The following is a 10,515-nucleotide window of genomic DNA, read 5'->3' as shown; positions in this document are numbered from 1 at the left end:
ATGTGTAGCCTCTGGATCGTCGTCTTCTATTTCAAGCATTACCATCGTAACAAGTGTTGATCCTTGTGATGAGTAGTGTGATGCCTCTTTGACTCGGAAGCAGAATGGTTCATTGATTTGGTTGATGGATACCAGATTGGACGGGAGCTTCCTAATGAGGCTGTTGAGCTCATGGTTGCAGATGACTCTTTGGGAGGCAGGATTGCGTATCTTGTGGTTTTTGCGGCATGCAAAGGATCTTGGTCTCTTTTACATAGGAGGGAGATTGATGGATGGAGCCCACTCCACGGTTGGAGTGACTCAGATTGGGGAGGAGATCGAGACACAAGGAGATCTACTTCAGGCCCAGGAGTAGTTTTATGGAGCAGTAAGAGGCAATCATCTTTTGCCTTGTCCTTCGACAGAGGTAGAGTACCGGGTTGCTTGTGATGGTGCTTGTGAGGTGGTGAGGTTACAGAGGTTGCATGGCAGGATTGGGCTTCCACTGGAGAAACCCACGGTCATCTAGAGGCACTTTGTTTGTGAACAGATCATTGCTGATGACATCTTGCTAAAGTTCTGTTCGATGGAGGATAGTATGGTGGACCTCTTCACGAAGTCGCTATCTCAGGATTTGCTCATCAGAGGCGGCACCCCAGCTCCCTGTGGTTGGTTTCATATCCAAGAGCTTAGAGGGGGTGTTTGAAGTCATCTCTTGTCTTTACTGAGACAGTAGGGCCTTTGTCCTTGTAGGTGTTGTTCTCATTTTTCCTCACTCCCCGATGGTTGTGTTAAAAGTTATTCTTCTATCTCTTCTTTGAATTCCAGATTAGTTATTGTGTTTGCTTCTAGTTCAAGTGCTAGTAATTACTATACCTTCATTTGATCCTTCTTCTAGTTGTTCAACTCGATCAACGTCTATTTCTTGTGCTTCTTGAGTGGCTTCCTCGACCTCTACTTCATTTGAAATTTCCATATGATCTCTCGGGTCCACCTTGAAGACGACCTGCTCATAATGCTCTGGTAGCACAAATGTGTCCCTTTGGTTTGTCCATATCTTTATGGAGTCTACTTGAACAAATCCGCTCTTATCTCTGTGCATGGTTGCTTGTGGTCCTTGAGTCACTAACTTGAACCACTTCACATAAAAAATGAACATAGAAAACTTTCTAAACCTAACCTTCATAATGTCTTATATCGTTCGAGAGTAATCAAGCATGCCAACCTCACTACTTAGATCACTTGCACTAGAACGACTTTCTCGCATGAAATTTGCTTTGACACCACAATCAAATGTTGTTCTCTTCTTATCTATTCGCTCCACTCGAAAGTGACGACCGCGTGACCAAAGTGCACCAAATTTGTGATACTACAAGCAAAATAAGATCATGAAATTGTATCAAAAACAAAAACTTATACAAGACTATGTCTTACGGTTTCTTGTGTACATATAAAAACTCACTTACATGGTAATCACAACCATATGCAAGCTCCTCCTCGTCGCATATAACCTTGCCACTCTCTTTTGCTTGTTGTATGATTTGCTGAAGCCATCTACTAGAAGGAAATCTTGGAAGTTGAGCACGTGAATCTGGGTATGGCTTATTCAACTCTTTCTAAAATTAAAACGATCTCAGTCTCTTTCCCTCTTTGCTAGGCTATATCTCTCGATCCATTTCTCCATAGTACTTGAGTTGAGGATGCAAAATTTATTAATCTTCTCTCGCAATGCCATATCCATTGTTCTCCGAAGACCTTATCCTTGAGGCTCTTCCCCAACGAGCCGATCATCCTCTTCTTGTGTCCACAATCATGGCATATCAAGGTTTGACGTACTAAGAAATTATGTTATGTATACAAGAGATTCTTGAACAAGCCATCCCATTGCCATATTGCCCTCAGGTCAAGCTTTTTGACGAACAAAACCTTTCAGTGTCTTCATAAATCTCTCGAGGAAAAACAACCATCGACTATGAACAACACCTGCTATAGCAACCTCATCAACCACATGAACAAGTAGGTGTAATTGAATGGTCAAGAAACTTGTTGGAAAGAATTTCTTTGCCATTGTAACTGCTTCAATGGAGTTTAGACGAGCTGCTTCCAACGTATTTCTTCTAATCTCCTTCTTTGATATCCACCGTACCACTACACTAATCTTGTATATTGTCGCTCTTATGTCTTCCCCAAGGCAATCCTTAATGGCTATTAGGAGCACAAACTATAAGCCACTAAGCTCTTCATCCTTTGTGAATGCTCCCTTCAAGCAATGCATATAAGCAGTGGGAGTATGAAACTCACTTATGCACTTATTTACACACCGTTGCTCTTCTTTGGTTAAGACCCAAGGTGCTCTAGGGAGAATCACCTTCCCATTAGGTCTGCTCTGTTCCCATGAGTGTTGCATTGGATCCACCTCTTGTAGATCATCCCTTTGTGCCTTGCTCTCTTTAGCACCTGTGATGGTTTTCCAAAGCATATCGGCTATGTTCTTGAAAATGTGCATAGGGTCAAGAAAATGATTGACTAAAAGATCACTCCAGTATGGGAGTATAGATGCAAGATGGATAGCTGCTTCAGTCCGGGGGGTGAATAACTTGGATCCACTTCACATGCCCTCCTCCAATCACTTGGCTTTAGCACACGAGGAGGCCTCCCTAGAAATCTCTCTCGCAACTCATGGTTGTCGGGGAGATACTTTTTGCGACCCTCGTAGACAACCTTCTTCAAAGTTGTTGAGTATCGAGCCTCTAATCCAAGCCCACATATATAGGGCATGCATTATAACCAGATATTGAAAGCCCTGCCAAACATGCTAATTATTATGATGAGATATGCAAATAATACAAAATGATCAAAATCATGAAATTAAATCAGATCAAGCAATATTATAATAATTAACTTACCAGAGCACTCTCTATAGCCTGGCCAATCATACATGGTCCACATAAGTATTCCTCACACTGTTGCATCCCTTTCTCCAAAATGCTCAGAGGCATCATGAACTTTAATACCATCCCACAGAACATATGTAGCTCATCAACTAATGGAGCCAAGTAGACGTCCATGTTCTTAACCTTGTACTTCCCTGGAACTATCAAGGAAAGTAAAAGGTGCCGCTTCTTTATTGCTAACCATGGTGGCAAGTTATAGTTCACTAGGAAAACGGGCCATGTACTCCATGATGAACTTCATAAGCCAAATGGATTGACTCCATCCATTGCTAGTCCAAGACGAATATGACAATGCTCTTCCCCAAAGTCCACCCACTTCTCTTCGATATACCTCCCATGCTGGAGAATCAGCGGTCACATGCATAACGTCATTTGTGGATCTAGTGTTTTGATGCCAAGTGATTAAAGATGCAATGGATTTGCATATGAACATTCTTTAAATACGTGGAATGATAGGAAATTGTCATAAGACTTTAGCAGGGACCCTTTGTCCTTGGACATCTTGCCTATATCTCGATGAACCACATTGTGGACACTCGTGATGAAGAGCGACGTACTCATGCCGAAAGAGAATACAATCATTCGGACAAGCATGGTGTGTGTTATAGTCCATCCCTATGGAGTGCAACATTGATTTTGCTTGTGCACGGTCCGAAGGCATCTCATTGTCTTCTGGTAGAATTTGATCCTTCAATAACATGTATGATATAACTGAATGAATAGTAAAGGAGAAAGACAAGACATTCATTCATGGAAGTATGTGAAACATAGAGAGGGGAAGAGACACATACCCCATAAGTTTTGAAACGCTCGTATTATTAGACGACCCATATATTGCAAGTTCAATATAAGTGCAGAGAACTAAAACATGTGCTCCATGGTAAAGTGGTAGATGGGAAAGCCTACGTAGCTCTTTCTTCTCTCGAGAAGCATGCTCCACACATCGTCTGATGTCTTCTACTTCATGATTGTCTACTCCGTGGCTTGTGTCGTGCAGGGCATCGATCATGTCGGCCATGTCATGTTCTATAACTTGATCCGAGTAGTCCGTAAAAACTTGCTCGTGTTCCAATCCCATCGAGGTTGCCTCTGTCCTTGTTCTTTTGCTCCGCTCTCTCAGGTTGGATATCCACCGGTTCATTGTTGTCTGAGTGAACATTGAGGCCAGTAAGTAGATGTTGCAAGTGCTCTACTGGAAATACGTCCCATTTTTTGGAATACTCGTTGCAAATTCTTTGATGTTGGGTGACTTCTTACTTGCAATGATTGCATGGGCACAACATTTTCTCTTCTAAATTAACAAAATTTGAAAGGTTCATAGCACTTACGGGGTCCATGTATGTTGAATACGCATGTGAATTTGGGTAAAAATGAGGGGGAGGTGAAGATTCTTTTATACTTCATGCATGGATGGGTCGGTATATTCTTGTTTTTTTATGGAAAGGTGGCAAGTTGCAAAGAATTTAAATTTTAAATTTTAAAAAGATCCAAAAAATGAACTTAAGCAAGCATCGATATCTGCATCAATATAAGCGTCGAAATAGATGTCGAAACCCGCATTGAAATTGGCATCGATATAAGTGTCGATATAGAAGTGGAAACCCACGTTGAAATGAAACTTTACGTCACTTGTATCAACACGTGTACCGATACTTGTATCGATGTATATATTGACGTTGGGGATTTTTAATAGAATCGTGAGCGATGCCTCACTATCAGTGTTTTCGAAAACTGTAGGGAAACCTTCCTAAAAAAATTGAAGATACCCACTTCTCTCCCTTCCCCTATCCCTTTCTTATTTCTTTAATATGCAGTTTCTAATTGTTTCCTCTCCCTTCCCCCATCCATCTCTTGTTTCAAAAATTATTATTTTTTTGTGTCTCTAATATGCAACTTCTAATTGTATGTTTCTTTACAGCTTCTAATTCGTTGGGATTCGAGGTAGCTCTTCACCTTTCTCTTGTTTTTGTTTGTTCATTTTCTTTGCTTTTGATAATAATTGCACCCTTGGTGGGTATTGGGGTTAGAATTAGCTTAGATTTAAGCATGCATGCATCTAGCTTAAGGCTATGCTTAAGGCTTGTGCATAAGCTTAAGCATTATGCTTAAGCTCTATGCAAAAGGCTTAAGCTTAGACAAAGAGATTGAAGCTTATGCATAGAGCTTCAAGTTTCTTTCTTATGTATAGGTTTAGGGTTTAGGGTTTATGTATAGGCTTAGGGTTTAGTATTTAAGCTTATGCTTCTTCTCTTTTTGTAGGTTTATTCAAGCCCGGAATTATCAAGCGTTTAGGCTACGGGACTCATATGGTTTCTCAAAGAAGAGGTAAGCCCTCTTTTTTCATTTTTTGCTTATGCTTCTTCTCTTTGTGTTTTTGCACCCTTGGTTGCTAGGGATTAGGGTTAGGTCAATAGGCTTACGCATAGCCTTATGCATAGCCCTTATGCGTATAGGCTTATGCACAGCCCTTATGCATAGGGTTATGAATAGCCCTTATACATAGTCTTTATGCATATAGGCTTACGAATAAGGGTTATGCAATAGGCTTATGCGTAGTCCTTACGCATATCCCTTTATGCATATAGGCTTATGCAATAACCCTCATGCATAGTCCTTATGCGTATAGTCTTACGCAATATCCCTTATGCATAGCCCTTTATGCATATAGGCTTATGCAATAACCCTTATGCATAGCCTTTTATATGTATAGGCTTATGCATAACCTTATGTCAATAGGCTTACGCATAGCCCTTATGCGTAGGGGTTATGCATAGCCCTTATGTATAGGGTTATGCATAGCCCTTATGCGTAGGGTTACGCATAAGGGTTATGCATAGCCCTTATGCATAACCCTTTATTCATATAGGCTTATGCAATAGCCCTTATACGTATAGGCTTATGTGTAGTCCTTATGCATAGGGTTATGCATAGCTCTTATGCATAGCCTTTATTCATAGCCCTTATATATAGGATTACGCATAAGGTTTATACATAGGGTTATGCATAGCCCTTATGCAATAGGGTTTAGGGTTTATGTAAAGGCTCAGGGTTTAGTATTTAGGCTTATGATTCTTCTCTTTTTGTGTAGGTTTATAAACTCCTTGAACTATCAACAAGCGTTTAGGCTACCGGACTCATACGGCCTTTCAAAGAAGAGGTAAGCCCTCTTTATTCATTTTTTATATATGCTTCTTCTTTTTGTGTTTTTGCACCCTTGGGTGCCGAGGATTAGGGTTAGGTTATGCATAGCCCTTATGCATAAAGGTTATGCATAGCCCTTATGTGTAGGGTTATATGCAAGAGGGTTACGCAGCATAAGGGTTATGCATAGCCCTTATGCATAGTCCTTATGTGTAGGGTTATGCAAGAGGGTTACGCAGCATAAGGGTTATGCATAGCCTTTATGCATAACCCTTTATGCATATAGGCTTATGCAATAGCCCTTATGCGTATAGGCTTATGCATAGCCCTTATGCATAGGGTTATGCATAGCCTTTATGCATAGGATTATGCATAAGGCTTATGCATAGCCCTTATGCAATAGGGTTTAGGGTTTAGTATTTAGGCTTATGCTTCTTCTCTTTTTGTAGGTTTATAAACGTCTCGAACTATCAAGCATTTAGGCTACCGGACTATGACTTCTCAAAGAAGAGGTAAGCCCTCTTTTTTCATTTTTTATATATGCTTCTTATTTTTGTGTTTTTGCATCCTTGGGTGCTGGGAATTAGGGTTAGGTGTTGTGCATAACCCTTATGCATAAAGGTTATGCATAGCCCTTTATGTGTAGGGTTATGAAATAGGGTTACGCATAAGGGTTATGCATAGCCCTTATGCATATAGGCTTATGTAATAGCCCTTATGTGTAGTCCTTATGCATAGGGTTATGCATAGCTCTTATGTATAGCCCTTATGCATAGGATTACACATAAGGCTTATGCATAGGGTTATGCATAGCTCTTATGTAATAGGGTTTAGGGTTTATGTAAAGACTTAGGGTTTAGTATTTAGGCTTATGCTTCTTCTCTTTTTGAAGGTTTATAAATGCCTCAAACTACCAAGCATTTAGGCTACCGGACTCATACGGCTTCTTAAAGAAGAGGTAAGGCCTCTTTTTTCATTTCTTATATATGCTTCTTCTTTTTGTGTTTTTGCACCCTTGGGTGCTAGGGATTAGGGTTTCCCTTATGCATAGAGGTTATGCATAGCCCTTATGCATAGGGTTATGCAATAGGCTTACGCATAAGGATTATGCATAGCCCTTATGCATAACCCTTTATGCATATAGGCTTATGCAATAGTCTTTATGCATAGTCCTTATGCATAGGGTTATACATAGCCCTTATGCATAGCCTTTATGCATATAGGCTTATGCATAAGACCTTATGCATAGGCCTATGCACAAGCCCTTATGCTACATGTTGCCTTTTTTGTTTAAGCTTTAAACATTCTTCTTGTTTTATTTGTGTAGACCATGGATCGTACACCTGGCGACACACCCGCATATAGTCCCAAACTCTCCACCTTCCCTATACCACACAGTTGATGTCCCCATAGCAATTTCACCATTTCATGTCACAGATGAGCCATGAGCAAAGGGCTACGGTGCCAGCCTACTTTGGGGGAGGCACCAGCACTTCTGCACAGCCATCTCACAGCCCCCACCACTACACAGGCCATGCCCTCGGATACTCCACAGCACATCACACAAACCCCACCCACAACTTGCTCAACTACTAGTCGTCATAGACGAGATCGTTCTTCGGGTCGTTGCTGTGGTGGTGATCCACGGATGCTTCTTCCCCCCATTGCTAGTTATGAGGAGACATGCTCATCTCGCCGCTTCAACACAAATCCGGCTACCCCCAATCCATCTTGTTCTCGCTATCAAGTAATGGATGGAAATGTGGTCTTAGATGACATTGGCAACGAGATGAATTCTTGAATTCACAAGTTATGCCATGTATCCTTTGCTCACAATTACATGACTACATAGCATAAACTTGATAAGGCCAAGAAGGAACGAGTCGTGAATCAAGTCAAAATTGAGTTTTTTCCAGCACACACCAGGTAGTGAAGATGTCCATCCTAGATGGATAAAAGATCACATGGTGAATGTGATGAAGCATTGGCGCAATGACATCACACACAAGGTAAAGTCAGGGCGAGAAAAGCCTTGGAATTGCTCACAAGAGATTTGGGAAGAGGAGTGTAGAAAGCACCGTGCAAATCCCCAAAGATACAAGTAGCAAGAGCAGGCCGTAGTGAAGCAAATGGAGAGCATAGGAAGCTCCCATCTTAGAAGCGGTGTGCCTGGGATGCTTTCCACACCTACTTTGTAAGTGTTAATACACATATCACTCACTTTTTTGTGGCATAATGGGTTTAAAATAAGTACTCATGCTTTATGCTTTCACAGCTTTGAGTGGTTGGTCATGATGTGACTGATGTGGAGGAAAGGTACGCCCTAGTGCACGGGACGTATGCTCTCCTCGAGCAACTTGAACAAGAGGGCCAAAACGTGAATTGGACGGATGTGGTGAACATGGTAAATCTCTACATTTTTCACTCATTAATTAATTTTTCCTCACTTGTTATTTGCATACTCTTGAATACTTTTTTACAGGGACTAGTGCCAAACTTTAAGGATAACAATGATGATTAGGAGCTATGTATAGCAGTCGGCCTCAGTGGCGTACTTCTTTTTATCGACTCTATGCCTCTTTTTGTGTACTTTTTGTCGGTTCTATTATGAGTGTTGTAACTTTTGTTACTTAATAGAAATTATCGTTTCATGACTTTTCAGTACAGAATAGCGTTGTAATTTGTAACAGTGGTATAGAGGTACACCCAGCTGCAGGATTACACATGGGTGTACCATTATTTAAAAAAAATTAAAACTTGCATCCATCGATATAAGCGTTGAAACACGCATCGAAATATGTGTCGAAAATAGTGTCGCTAAGCTCATCGAAAATAAGCATCTGAAAATGCGTTGTTGCTTTTTCGTCGAAACCTGTCGGAATAAGTGTTGATATAGGTGTCAGACAAATCAAATATTTTCGACATTTATTTATATCGACGGTATGATATCAACACTTTTTTTGACGTGCATATCGACACTTTTGAGGATTTTCTCTATGTTCAAAACCATTGAAAAAAGCATCGAAAATCAATCCGCTTGTAATAGTGTTTATGAAATATGAAAAGGGACAATCCCCATTTGTCTCACTTGAGTTTGCCTTCTCTCTCTTTTTTCTCTCATTTGAGTTTATGGTAGCTTGCTTGCTTGTGTTGTTGCTTGCTTGCTTTGATTGTTGTTAGTGTATGTGAGTAGGAATGGTAGTGCTCTCCCTTCTCATTGCTATCTACCATGTCCCATTTATATACGATTGGCATGAGGTAGAGGTTGAGCTCTCCATAGCTCCTTCCCTCTTGCTCACTAGCGTTGGATCTCTCCTTGGGTGACACAAGAAGAGTGTGGAGTGAGCCCTATAGCTTCACATCAAAGAGTTAATCCTCATAGGGTTGGCCAAGTGCCATACACCGGATTCGACCCTTGCATGCATATTTCTCTTCTCTTTCTCTTGTTTATGCAAGGTAGTATGCTATTCCTTAACATCTTTGGCCCCGCTGCCGGGGAAGGCATTTGGATTCTTAGGATCCTTCACTTTATTCATTAGCTAGAGTCTTTGATTTAGCTCGGTTGGAGTGCAAATCCACCAATAGGTTGATTAACCATGTTTTGTTTTGTGTTTTGATGATGATTACCTTGAGCTTTGGTTGTTAATCGAGCATTGGCACATTCGAATCTTCATCACCAAGAGCAGGAGAGAAGCAAGTGAATGCCCTTACCTTGCCCTTAACATTCAAGTAACTTTCAATTTTCTATGTTTTGTCCTCATGTTTGCATTTTAGTTTAATCATCTAATTAATTTAAATTTGTTAGCTTAAATAATGTATTATAGGCATCAATAAGTAGCTAGGGACTAACTCTAGCTCCTTGTTAAAACAAAAACACAAAAAATCTTGGGAAGATACCTGAATCAGCAGGAGAAGGAAGAAAATCCTAAGGAAAATAGCATTCTGCCAAAAAGCAGCTCTAAGAAGCACATGTTTATTCGCTTATTAGGCCACGGCCGTGGCAAATCTGCCACATCCCTTCCTTCCCTCTGCAACCCAAATTTGGTAAGATCTGTTGCCTAAAACTAGCAAAGGCATTAAAAATAGATTAAATGCATTTAATTAGGCATAAAGTGCATTCAATCTAGAGGGATATTGTACTGATAGAGAATATCCAGGGAGGCTCTCAGACCTGTAGCCATTAAGTCCTAATCAATTCTGAAAATTCCCATTCTGACTATGCCATAACCATTCTGGAAGTGCCACGTCTGTTCCTCCCCCCTGAGGAGAGAACGCTCGTAGTGCACAATTGCAAGTGCCATGCCCGCATCTTATCTCTGATCCTAGATCTTATAAGTGAACGCCTGTTGCCCGTTCCAATCTGCACCCAACCTTGAATGCCCATTCTTTCTCATCGGAAGCGAATGTCCATTCCTGCTCTTTTGGAAGTGAACGTCCATGG

Source organism: Cibotium barometz, chromosome 20, assembly GCF_041138505.1.
Source record: "Cibotium barometz isolate CiBa-2024 chromosome 20, ASM4113850v1, whole genome shotgun sequence".
NCBI lineage: Eukaryota > Viridiplantae > Streptophyta > Polypodiopsida > Cyatheales > Cibotiaceae > Cibotium > Cibotium barometz.
Note: the sequence above shows the minus strand (reverse complement) of the source record.